At 41.1% G+C, this 12,115-nt stretch overlaps 1 protein-coding gene across 4 annotated transcripts in view; it reads right to left on the bottom strand.

The window, feature by feature from the left end:
* Nucleotides 1–12,115, bottom strand: part of QTMAN (queuosine-tRNA mannosyltransferase) — a 336,827-nt gene that overhangs the window by 56,613 nt on the left and 268,099 nt on the right. The gene's annotated exons all lie outside the window — the stretch shown is intronic.

Here is a 12,115-nt window from a genome sequence, read left to right as displayed (position 1 = left end):
TTAGTGAAGACACTATTTAAAACTTATCCCTTGCCCGGCCGGGCATGGCTCAGCAGTTGAGCATCGACCTAGGATCCAGGCGATCGAGGTTTGATTCCCGGTCAGGGCACATGCCCGGGTTGCGGGCCCGATCAATGACTCTCTCATCATTGATGTTTCTCTCTCTCTCTCCCTCTCCTTTCCTCTCTGAAATCAATAAAGATATATTTAAAATAAAATAAAATAAAACTTATCCCTTACCTTTCTATAAGGAAGTGAGGACGATGTATAAATCTGAGAAAAAATAAAGACATAGCAAAAACTCCAGAGAAAGAGCAAAAAGTAGCAGCCGTCAAGAAAAAGTTCAAAAATCTGAAATTGGACCCAATTGTCTTTGAATCGTTTCCAAAGAATGTCCATGGCTGTAAAGCATGTATCGCACACACAGAAGGTAAGAGTAGAGCCATGGCTCCTCCACCCATCCTTTTGGAGCTTGGCTTCATTGTCCAGGCACCGTGTGCCCAGGGCTTATTTTAAGCCTTATTTCATTATCCCATAAAAATGTTTGAACACTGGGCATTTCTGCTCACATGACTTTTCATTAAATCGACCTAGCTAATATTTCGTGAAGTATATTTTATATAACGAACGGTAGAAGCATCTGCAATGAAATCAAGGAGTTCATCATCTACTGGGGATTCAACCAGTAGTGCTCAGAAAAGACAGAGTGGGAGATAGATGTGAACAATCCACTAACTGGGGGGGGGGGGGGGGGGGGCATGGTACATAAAGAACGGACGCTCTAACCTTTAAAACCGAGAACTAGAGATCAACTCCGACTTAGGAAGCAGGAAAGCCTTAAAGAGAGTTTTAGTCGAAGGATTTTGAAAGGCAAGGAGGGGGAGTTCTGGACTGAGGGGACAGTGTGATCAAAGGAAAGGAGTGTGAAAGCACATGAAATCTTCAGGGAATGACATGCAGCCCAAAGAGGCTGGGGCAGGGCCCTGGGACCTGAGGTCTAGAGAGGTGACTGGGCCAGATAACAAGTGCTTTCTGAGTCACTGACCCATCCAGAGACTCAGCCCCTCCCTTGAATTGCTGAATAAGGGGAGAAACGGAGAGCACAGGAGGAAAAGCCATGGGAGGAGAGCAGTAAGGAATAACTGAAGAGTAGAAAGGGAATCTGTGACTATAATAGCACACAAATGAAGTGAATTAAGAGCCCCAAAAGAATGTGTAAAAAGGGAGTGAAACACTGCACAGGTGCCACAGGAGTTTTTGGCCTTGTTACATAATAGATCAGTGCCCACACCAAGGGCAGTTCCTACGGAGGGAGCAGGCAGAAACCAGACTGCAGGTTAGGGTGTGTGCACAAGAGAGGTGGGAACAGAGAAGAAGAGGGGGGGGGCACAGCAGAGAAGGCAAGGCGAGTTTGTTTGTTAGTTTGTTTTGGTTAATCCTCCCCTGAGGATATTTTTTCCATTGATTTTTAGAGAGAGTGGAAGGGAGAGAGGGAGGAGGGGAGAGAGAGAAACATCAATGTGAGAGAGACACATGGATTGGTTGCCTCCCACTCCCCCCAACTGGGGGCCAGGGTGGAACCTGCAACCCCGGTACCTGCCCTTGACAGGGAATCCACCCCACCGCCCTTTGGTGAGCAGGCTGACGCTCCAGCAACTGTGCCACACCAGCCAGGGTAAGGTAAGTTCTTTTTAATAGCGCGAGTGTACACAGGGGATCCACTTGAGGGTTCACTTGTGGATACCTGCTACAGAGGGAACAGGATGCTGATGAAACAAAGTCTTACAAGATGAAAGCAGAAACCCACTGCGGAATTATAGCAGGAGTTTTGGTGTGTATGTGGGGAAAGTAGGGCCTTGTAAAAGAATTAAACCAAATTTTCTTACAAAGCTGAGGGAAGGAGAGAAAAAGGAAGTTGAAAAACAACAGTTTCAGGTGGGAGGTGTGGAACCTAAGGTGTGCCACCAAAGCATTAGGCCAGGTCGTGTACGGAGTTGGATTTTAAGAAGTGAGCTGAGAGAGGGGCTGGTGAGCAACACTAAGGAATGAAGGAATGGTGGGGGTTCCCCTGAGAGCTGAAGACAAAGTCTGGCTGTAATATGCTGTGTACATTCCAGAATCAAAAAGCTTATTGAGGGGGCTTCTGTTCTTGTTTCATAAAGCCTTTTGAAAAAAATCACCTGAATTTATAAGGAGCCCTCCCAACCAAGAAATAAGTTGATGATTATATGCAGATAGAGAAAACGGAAAGAATGGTGCTAACCCCCTTGGTATGCCCTAATAAAATAACTTAATTCCTGATTTACAATGGAAAGAAACTTGGGAATATACAGATTACAGTTTCAGATCTCAGAGGTCCAAAATATTTAAGGGAACTAACCAACTTGCTTCCGGATACAAATTAAAAATACTGAGGAAATTCTAAGGAGCTAAACATCAATTGAAAAGTTCCCATTGATAAACACAAAAAGTAAAACAAAAATAGAGTATAACAATACCTTCAAGTTCACCTAAGCAAATGGAACAAACAGTAAGAGAAGGAACATCTGTACATATCAGCAAAACAGTAATAAAACAACTGAGGTAACCTATTTGTTTAAGTCAGATAAGGAATGCCAGGAAAGTGTACAAAGGGTTTTAATAGAATTACAAGCTCAGTGCACCAAGAATTCACAATTAAAAAAAAATGATGAGCATTAAAACATCATATTTCATTTTCAAAAACAGTATCATGACCCATCTAAGTCATAAAATCCATTTACATTGTCCAGCCTGTGAGCAAAACTGCAAATTAAAAGAGACGGGAGGTTGGCTAAAGGGTTGTAAACAATGGGAACTGGGAACTGAGGAGGAATTTAGCTGTGGGCAAGGTGCTAGGCCTGCTTTTATTCAGCACGTTCCCTGGATGTTCTAGAGGATGAACAGAACGCCCTGTTCACACAGGCCGTGACGACTGACTTGACGGGTGGCGGTGAATTAGGAGGTGGAGAGATGCGGGTACCAATAGGACAGTAACCCAAAACCCGGCTCACCGATGTGACGAAACTGACAAAATAAAAACAAACCTGCATGCAAACAGGACACATGGAGAGCACTGTTTAGACTGTCTGGGGTTGACGATGCGCGAGCCTGTGCTGATCTGACCAGTAAACCGATATGCCACCTCGTCACGGGTCCTGTTGTACAGGGAAGGAAGACACCAAGTCTGAGGGGGCAGGATGCTGCGCGAATGCGGATTTCATCTGGGTCACCTGATAGCTGTATATGTTGGAAAATTAGAGAGCTCTTAGAAGAGCAATAATTATGATTAAGGCAATGGAAGAATTGATTTATGAGGACAGATTAAAGGAGCTAAATATGAATAGCTTGGCTAAGTGACAACTAGAGGGGTACATAATAGGAGTCTCCAAGGAAAGAGCATAATTATTTAGCCTGCTACAAGGGGGTATAACTAGGAGTAATGAGATGAAATTAAGAATAGGAAAATTTAAGCTGAATTTCAAGAAAAACTCCCTGACGGTATAATTTATTAGCTCATGGAATAAATTCCCTATGGAAATGCTATAGCTAGGGAAAATAATAGGACTGGACAAAATACCAATAAATAATATAGATAATAATCCATTATTTGAAAGAATGTGGTTACATGCTATGCTTTCCTTGTTTATAATATCTTCTCATATTTTTAATAGTCTATTTATATATAGTAATTGTTACCCAAAGGAGTACTCAGGCAATTAGCTAAATCTAAAAAGAAATACATCCTTCAGGTTTGGGAAGTTAAGATCACCTTAGTCTTCCTATACTCTGCAGTAGTAAGCTGAAATAATTTTTTACTACTTTGTTTCAGCAGAATTGGTCTTGAAGTAGCTGGACAAATGTATTAGTATTTCTAAAAAACAGACCACAACAAGATAAAACAATCCTCATCTACCATCCCACACAGAGTCTACTGATTCTCTGTGCCACGAAACTCCTATTTTCATAGACATGTTTAATATAAACAATTTATTGCCATAATAGAAATCAAAAAACTTTATTCCAGCTTTCCTAAATGTAGCTCTATGGTCAATTACTTCACATCAATACCAAGATCAAATAGGCATAATACTAACAAGCAGTTTGCTTAATAATAGTCACCACACTAATTAACCCATCCAGAACATTCTTAATCAGATGCTATTTGTAATGTACAGTTAAGAGACACTTGGCAATAAACCGTACTATGCTAAAAAAGAAAATAATACCTTACCGATGGGGGGAAATTGGCTTTTCTATAGAACTGGATAGAATGTCTGTCCTGGCATTAACACAACGACATGTGCAAACAGGCACATGTCTGAACACTTCCTTGCTCCCACTCTGATGGAGGTGCTAATGAGAAGAGGAAGGTCCGAGGCAAGGAGTGAGAGAGTCAGAGGAACACCAGCGAGCTGCCTTGTAGAGCCTACGCCAGGTTGACAATGTAACAGTTCCCCATTTTCTCTTAAAGAAATGCTACTGCCCACAGAACACCTTTGAACCTGTTTTTACTTTCAGAAATATTCTGATTACTGTAATCGCTTCCAATCTGTCATTAGCCATGGGACCCCACTCCCACCTTTTTCCAACCAATAGTCAATCTGTGAAACAGAAGCAAAGTCTACCTACTGTACACTCTCCTTTCAGAGGCCCGCCTTTCCTCTCACCTCTGTCCCCTAACATGGCTCCAGAGCCACTAACACAAAACCCTATTATGTTGGATGACCTTTGAAGGCACAGCTGTAATAAATATCCTCTAGTCCTAAATTTGATTGCGTTCCCAACCCCCACATCTAAACAAACGCACCTAGAGCTGAACCTATAGGAAGGGCCAAAGGCCTTATTCAGATTAGTCAGGAAAAGACTAGATTTGAGAGAAGCATTCAAGGCTGTTAAGATTGATGGCAAACACAGGAAATGTTCTAAGCACCTTAGTTATTTCTCCTAAATTTCAGAAGCTAGAGTCCTTTTAGCTCACTAACAGAGGAAGTCAAGAGGAAGGAGTTCAGACAAAGTGAGTCAGGGCAATTTAGGACATTAATATTGGTTCATCTGTTGTTGAAGAGAATGTCATGGCTGAAATGTATGTTATGTGCTACACACTGCTTACAAATGTCTTTTTGAAAGATTTGAATAAAAAGTACTTAATATAGTGAGTCCAATCTATAGAATCTCTTAAATAATACCCACAGATAAGAGTCCTTGAGACTCTTGCTTCTCAGATCAGATCTGGAAGACAATGTGAAAAAAAAAAAGACGCAGAGAGAGTATAATTGATGAAAGATTATTTCAAACTGGAACCAATGAAGAGGGAGGACAGCATTAGCAAGAAGAATAAAGAAACTGGTCTGCATGTGGGGCAGGCAAGGAGAAGGGGCTGACTGAGCTCAGCCTACAGCTGAGGTTTGGAGGAAGGAGAGAGGTGGCTGCTGTGTTGTACCCTTTTGGCCAGGGTTTTACAAGGTGTGTTTTGTGCAACACCAGTTCCATGAGACACATGTAGGTGGTGTACTAGAGAAGATTTTGTGAGGAAAAAAGTTTGAAAACTGCTGGGTGTAACAAAGTTAAACATTTCTTCACTATAGAACTTCCCAAAGCACATGCTAATGTGTATTATACATGTTCACTCATTCATTCCTTTGTTCATTTAATAACTACTTATTGAGCACCTATTATGTGATAGGAACATTGCATTTATTGTTTCCCAAACTTGACACCTAAAGGAACAAGGAACCTCCCACCCCCACCCCAGCTGACCCAAGGAGGTACCGTAAGAATTAATATTCTACAAAGGATATTCTGGGAAACATTATGAAACACTATTTGAGACTCTGGGAGGTATGCACCCACAGCCAGAGTCTGAAAAGCATGGGAGCCAAATGAGTGGTGGCATATTTTACATTTCAGAGATGATAGAAAGAATGGGAAAGTGCATTCACATGAGAAAATGATGAAAGCCCAAACCAAAGGCCATACACCAAGGCCACACATCAGTAGACCAAAGGAAGTTTGAAAGAAATCAGGAGAACCTGTAAAAAAAATGACAGAAGACGATACGGTTCAAGGCTAATACGGATGACAGCAGAAAAAAATATCATTCTCTTTTATCACAGCGATTTCTGTGAATTCCTGGATAGAAACCATATTGAGAATTGAAGAGAAAGGAAATGGGAATCAAAGATAAGTAACTTTTCCGAAACCAACTGGGAAGACACATCCAGGCAGTTCAGTGATCTAAGTTCTTGGGTGATTTATAACAAAAACTATTCACTGTTTCCAAGCAATGTGTTGGAAATTAATTACAAAATTAACATTTTTAGAATTTAGCCACACAAGCAAATATCCAAGATAATTAAAAAATCATGCTAGCCCACATGTGTCCAATACATCACTTATATGGTAAGCAGATTTATATAAACCTATAAAGTTTAAAAGTAAAAATCTTGATCTAGTGTTCTCATGTGGATATGTACACCGCCTATACCTCTTGCCACACTATCTTCACTAAATAAAGGAATCACAAGCAAAAAAAAAAAAAAAAAGGCCATCATAATTAAAACTAGATGTTGGAGACCACAACATTAAGCAGAAAGACATATTCTTGGTGGTTGGTTGTAGGATGGCTGCTCTTCTGTCCTGGGGGTGACTAAGTGCTAATATTCATAAAATAGAGGACATATGTCTACGAAGGCTGTTTCAGTAAGAAGCTCCTGGAAGGACATTATCTGAACAAACTCGAATCACAGAAGAGTCCATCACAATCCACAAGCACACAGCACAAAAGCTTTGGGAGAACGGCCATCCACCACCACTGTGGCTGGTTAGCCATGTAGTTTCCACATTCAGCATTTGGTGCCTGGACCAAATTTCATCTCCTCCTGTGCAAACTTGAAAAGCCAACATGAAATATTGACGGCAGTCTGAGACGGACTACAAAGAATCTGTCTCGTGACAAGATGGGAAAACAGGACCCCCAGAAACTTGCTGCAGTTCAAGTTAACAAGCAAACTCTATGGAGTAGCCTGAGAAATGCACACCCAAACTAAAAGCAACTTTGTGGTCTTTAAGCTGCCTTCTTAGCCAGTCTGGCCCCAGGGACGACACACTCGGTGAAGACAGTATCTTCTTTTGAAGGCTGACCTGAAGAGAAGCTTCAGCTTCCTCTCTCCTGCTTAGGGCCATCGTTCTCTGATATCTGTCATAGGAAGAGATGGCATGTTTCCATGAGCCTATTCCTTCTTATTTTTATTTCCCACCATCATTTCTAAAAATCTTTTCTGAAAATCGAACACCTTCCATTCACCTAACTTATACCATTGTTTACATGGCCTCTTCTGACAACATGGTTATTGTGATTAGTGCTATTTAACTTCAATAATTATGCCTCAATTCCCCATTCTCTCCTGATTTCAAAGTGTTGTAGAGTGTATGTGTTGCTAATTTAACTGCAAACTAGTATGAACACTTTGTCTTGTGTAATTTTAGAAAATCCCTTTATAAACCTTTAATATACTTTCCCCATACATAAAATTTAAGGTCCTTATAAATGTTTGAGAATAAGAAAAGCTATCTTGCATGTTGGCGGAACAAATTTTTATCAAATCCAGAGCCATTCTTGTGAACATATGTATGCCTACTGCTCATGCTCTCCCCTCCTTCCCAAAAACAGCTCTCTCAGAATGTCAACAAAACCCTCTAGTTTATACAAGGTTTACTACAGTAATTCAACACAGTTAGCAAAGTTGTAGGCTTTTTTCCGCAAAAAAGAAATCTTAATTTTTCTACCCCCACTTTAAGCACTCTCCACCCACTCGTGTTTAATTCCCTAAGATCCTCATATTACTTTCTGATTCCCCATCGCCTGGCCACCCCGACCCCCCACCAAGCACCTCCTTGCATCCTAAACTGGAACTAAGCCCCACTTTGCATCCAGCCCCGAATCATGCCCTGCTCTCCATTGTTGGTCTTGTTGGAAAATGATCTTCAAATCCCTCAATGTATTAATCACCTTCCACGCTAAATGTGTTACAACCTTCAAAAGGGGCAATTCCTTAATTCAAGGGAAATGATCACAGAATAATAATTTCATTTATTACAGTACCACAGTAAGCTTATGAGAAAGATTATTTTGGGAGAACAGGTGGAGAGAAATCGCTGTGAAGCACCTTAAGTAAACTCACTCAAAGAATGCACATGTTGAAGGGAGGAAGATCCAGGCTGTACTGGTACATAGGGTAGCACTGGCACCTCCTGTATTTGCAAAGTTATTCAAATCACTCAATTTTTCTGAACTTCAGTTTCTTAATCTATAAAATGGAATAATATGTTTTTGCAAATTTATTGTGAGGATTAAAAGAGAATGTGTCGGTAATGACGTGTGGAGTAGCTGAGTAAATCTACATGAACTTGCCATTCCCTTGCTCCTTCAGGCAATATCCATACTCATGAGGTTATTCTTTTTTTTTTTTAAAGGTAAAGACCATTTATTTTCTTTTTTTAAAAAAACGTATCTTTATTGATTTCAGAGGGAGGAAGGGAGAGGGAGAGAGAGAGATAGAAACATCAATGATGAGAGAGCCATTGATTGGCTGCAGCCGGCAACCTGGGCATGTGCCCTTGACAGGGAACCGAACCCTGATCGCCTGGATCCCAGGTCGAAACTCAACCGCTGAGCCATCTTGGGTAACTGGGAAATTTCAAGTTAGTCAGTGAGTGAGTCACTGGGTTAAGTGAATCAACAAATATTCATTCAATAAACACTTAAGCTCTTTCTATCTGCAAGAGATTATGTCTGTATTTACAAAGCTTTTAGTGAGTATGTAGTAACATTTCATACTGATTTATTTTGGTCTTTTAGCTCCTCAAATTTTAAATTATCCATATTATCTTTAATCTAAGCTGTATTTACTGATGCCATTACTAAAATGATTTAATTATTATCATTATTATTTATAAATCCTCACAGGAGGATACTTTTTCCATTGCTTTTCAGAGAGAGTGGAAGGGAGAGAGAGAGAAAGAGAGAGAGAGAGAAACATCGATGTGAGAGAGACACATGGAATGGTTACCTCCTGCACAAGCCCTGACCAGGCCAAAGACTGAGCCTGCAACTGAGGCAGGTGCCCTTGACAGGAACTGAACCCGAGATCCTTCACTCTGCTGGCTGATGCACTAACCATTGAGCAAAACAGGCTAGAGAAAACTGATCTCATTTTTAAATTCAAACTTAATAACTTGCTCATCTTGTTTCATTAATAGCTCAGAAGCAAAGTTTCAAAACCTGCTATCCATTCACCACACCTAATTTAATAATAATAAATAAAAAAGGAAAAAAGTTCTTAAATGTGGATGTGAACTCATCTCTTTCAAGCAAGAGGAAATAGTTGTTTCTCATGTGTACAACTCAGTGAGCTGCTTTGTAAGCATTTACCTTGTTGGCAAGTAAATGTTCTCACTCTTCTGGGAATCCCAGGTTTGTTACAGTACCAATAAAGCATTGAAGAGAACTCTAGAAATAATCTCTAATCATGTGTTCTGTTCCATGATTTTTTGTTTGGAAGCCAGTAGTTGAGGCTGAAAACAGAATGGGAAAATTTGCTGGTGCTAAAGAAAGGATCGTTTTCTTCCTTCCAAACAAATAGAAGAATTCCCCTATGACAGTGTTTCCAATGGGGGAGTGTCCTTTAGAGTATGACATCATTTTACTTGAATTGGGTTCCCTCAAAATCCCTGTGTTGAAGCCCTAACCCATATCTGGAGATAGAGAGGGTCTTTAGGAGGTAACTAGGGTTAAATGAGGTCAAAAGTATTGGGCCTTAATCGGATAGGACTGTGGCCTTACAAGAAGAGGAAGAGATCTCTCCTTCACTCTCTCCTTTGCCACCTCCATTCCCACCACCACGTGTGAGGACACAGCCAGAAGCCAGCCATCTGCAAGCCAGGAAGAGCAACCTACCCAGAACCAACCACCCTGGCACCCTCATCTCAGAAGTCCAGCCTGCAGAGCTGCGAGAAAATACACTTCTGTTGTTTATACCACCAGTCTAATACCATGGCAGCCTGAGATGACTAACACAGCTGGATACTGTTGTGAAGAAAGCAGAGAGGGTCAACACCATGACGTGTGAAATTTCCTGAGCAGAGTATCCGGAAACCAATGGGGGAGGAGGTGCTATGTTTATACTGACATTCACTGACAAGAGAATGTTATAAAAGAAGAGAGAGCTGACTATCAAATGTGATAAGAGAATGTAGGGGACACACAGGAGACAATATTTGTGAATTTTATTGTGAAGCAAAATGTTACTTCTTTAAATTAAATATAAATTTTAAAAATAGATAATTGAGTTTTAGAAAAGAAATTTTTCTGAGAATTTTGCTTGGTTGTGAATAGTCAATCTCTCTGAATCTGGGCTTTCTCATCTGTTCAGTGAGAACAAGGCCATTCCTAGGCTTCTCTCAGAAGAAGAATACGGATTAAAACATCTAATAAAATTTACTAAATAGCCTACATTTATTAGTAAGGGGCCAAATGGCATACTGGGTCACGCAGAGCTCTAAGCATATTGTCTGGTTTCGAATTCAGGACCTATCACATATTAATTGACCTGGGGAGAAGGTCTTTTGTCTAAGCGTCAGTTACCTCATCTGTAAAATGGAGATAATACTAAAGCTGCCTTGCAGAATTATGTTTTCCATGCTGCCTGGCAAACAGTGAGAGCTCAGTAAATACTGTTATTTTTTATTGCTGGTAATAACAGTGAAGATCATCAGCAGTATGTTGTCATCGTTACTCAAGAGAAAACGCAACAGTCTAAAAACTCCAGTCTCTGACTGTACTGACCTTCTCAGAGTTAAGCCTACTTTATAAACCAGAGACCCAGGCCTTCTTAAAGACGCCTTTCTCCTAACTATTCCAAGTTACACTTTAGCTATTCATTTATTCATTTTTACAAATGTTACTTAGAAAGAATTTTCTCAAAGCCCTGCTCGAGTCCCCCTGGTCCTCTGTGTTCACACTGGGCTGCCCTGAACTTTCAGATTTAAGGCCTGCATTTTAATACGTTACCATATTGTCACTTGTATAGCAATCAAGGATTTGTACTCATGCCTAGAGGCACATTAATTACAAAAAGTTCCAATGTTACGAATAAAAAAAATATACATTCCACCCTTTCTGTTTTGCTTGTTTCCCACGGTACTTTTCTCTATGGTTCCCTTTTCCTCGTGTTTCCTTTTGCACCTTCATTTTTTTTGTAACGGAGCAGTTCCATCCTCACACTTCTTAAAGCTGCATAAACCAAGAAAGTAAAAGCAGGAAATTTAAAACATCAGTTCCCAGGTCTCTGAAGCGTGAACAGATGGGCATCCAGGCTCCAGCCCTTTTATTTCCTTTTCCCCTTGCCCCGAATAAATAAAAATGACCAGCAAACGCGACTTCCAGCGCAGCCCCCTTTCCTCACTCCCGCAGTAAACGCTGCGGTGCCAGCGCTGCCTCGCTTCAAGGTCTCACTCGCACCCTGATTATTAAGCCACAGAAACGAACTTTATTCCAAACCAAGGTTACAAGATACAATTTTGTGAATTTGGCATTTGAATCAAAGCTTTTATGTGTACCAATGAGTGTACAAACACTTCCACGTCAGGCTTTTATACTTTCCAGAACTTCTAAGTTTGGAAAAAGGGGAGTAAAAAGGTAACAGGTGCGTAAATTGCTGGCCTAGAACTAGGCTGTAACCAAGGCCTGAAGGTAAAGAAAGGCCTGAAAATAACACAGTCAAAATCCCGAGTGGAAAGGTTCAGAGGGTGAAACAGTCAGTCACCGCTGAAGAAAACCTGCAGCGCCTACCACGTGCCAGGCAAACAGGTGCCCTGATGGAACCCACGACCTGGAGGGCGCTGCGTCAGGGAAGACTGGGTATCATGACTGTGAGATGAAAACTCGGACCTGGAGAGGGGTTAGTGCCAAGGAAGGCGCTCTAGAGAAGGTGACCTTTCAGCTGGCACCTCCGTGATGATTACAGGTCAGCCAGGTGTGGGAGTGAGAGGTGGTCATGTGCAAAGGGCCTATGGAGAGAACACGGTCCAGGAGTAA

This window comes from Miniopterus natalensis, chromosome 8 (genome assembly GCF_054644295.1).
Source record: "Miniopterus natalensis isolate mMinNat1 chromosome 8, mMinNat1.hap1, whole genome shotgun sequence".
Classification (NCBI taxonomy): domain Eukaryota; kingdom Metazoa; phylum Chordata; class Mammalia; order Chiroptera; family Miniopteridae; genus Miniopterus; species Miniopterus natalensis.
Note: the sequence above shows the minus strand (reverse complement) of the source record. Positions and strands in the feature narration are given on the sequence as shown.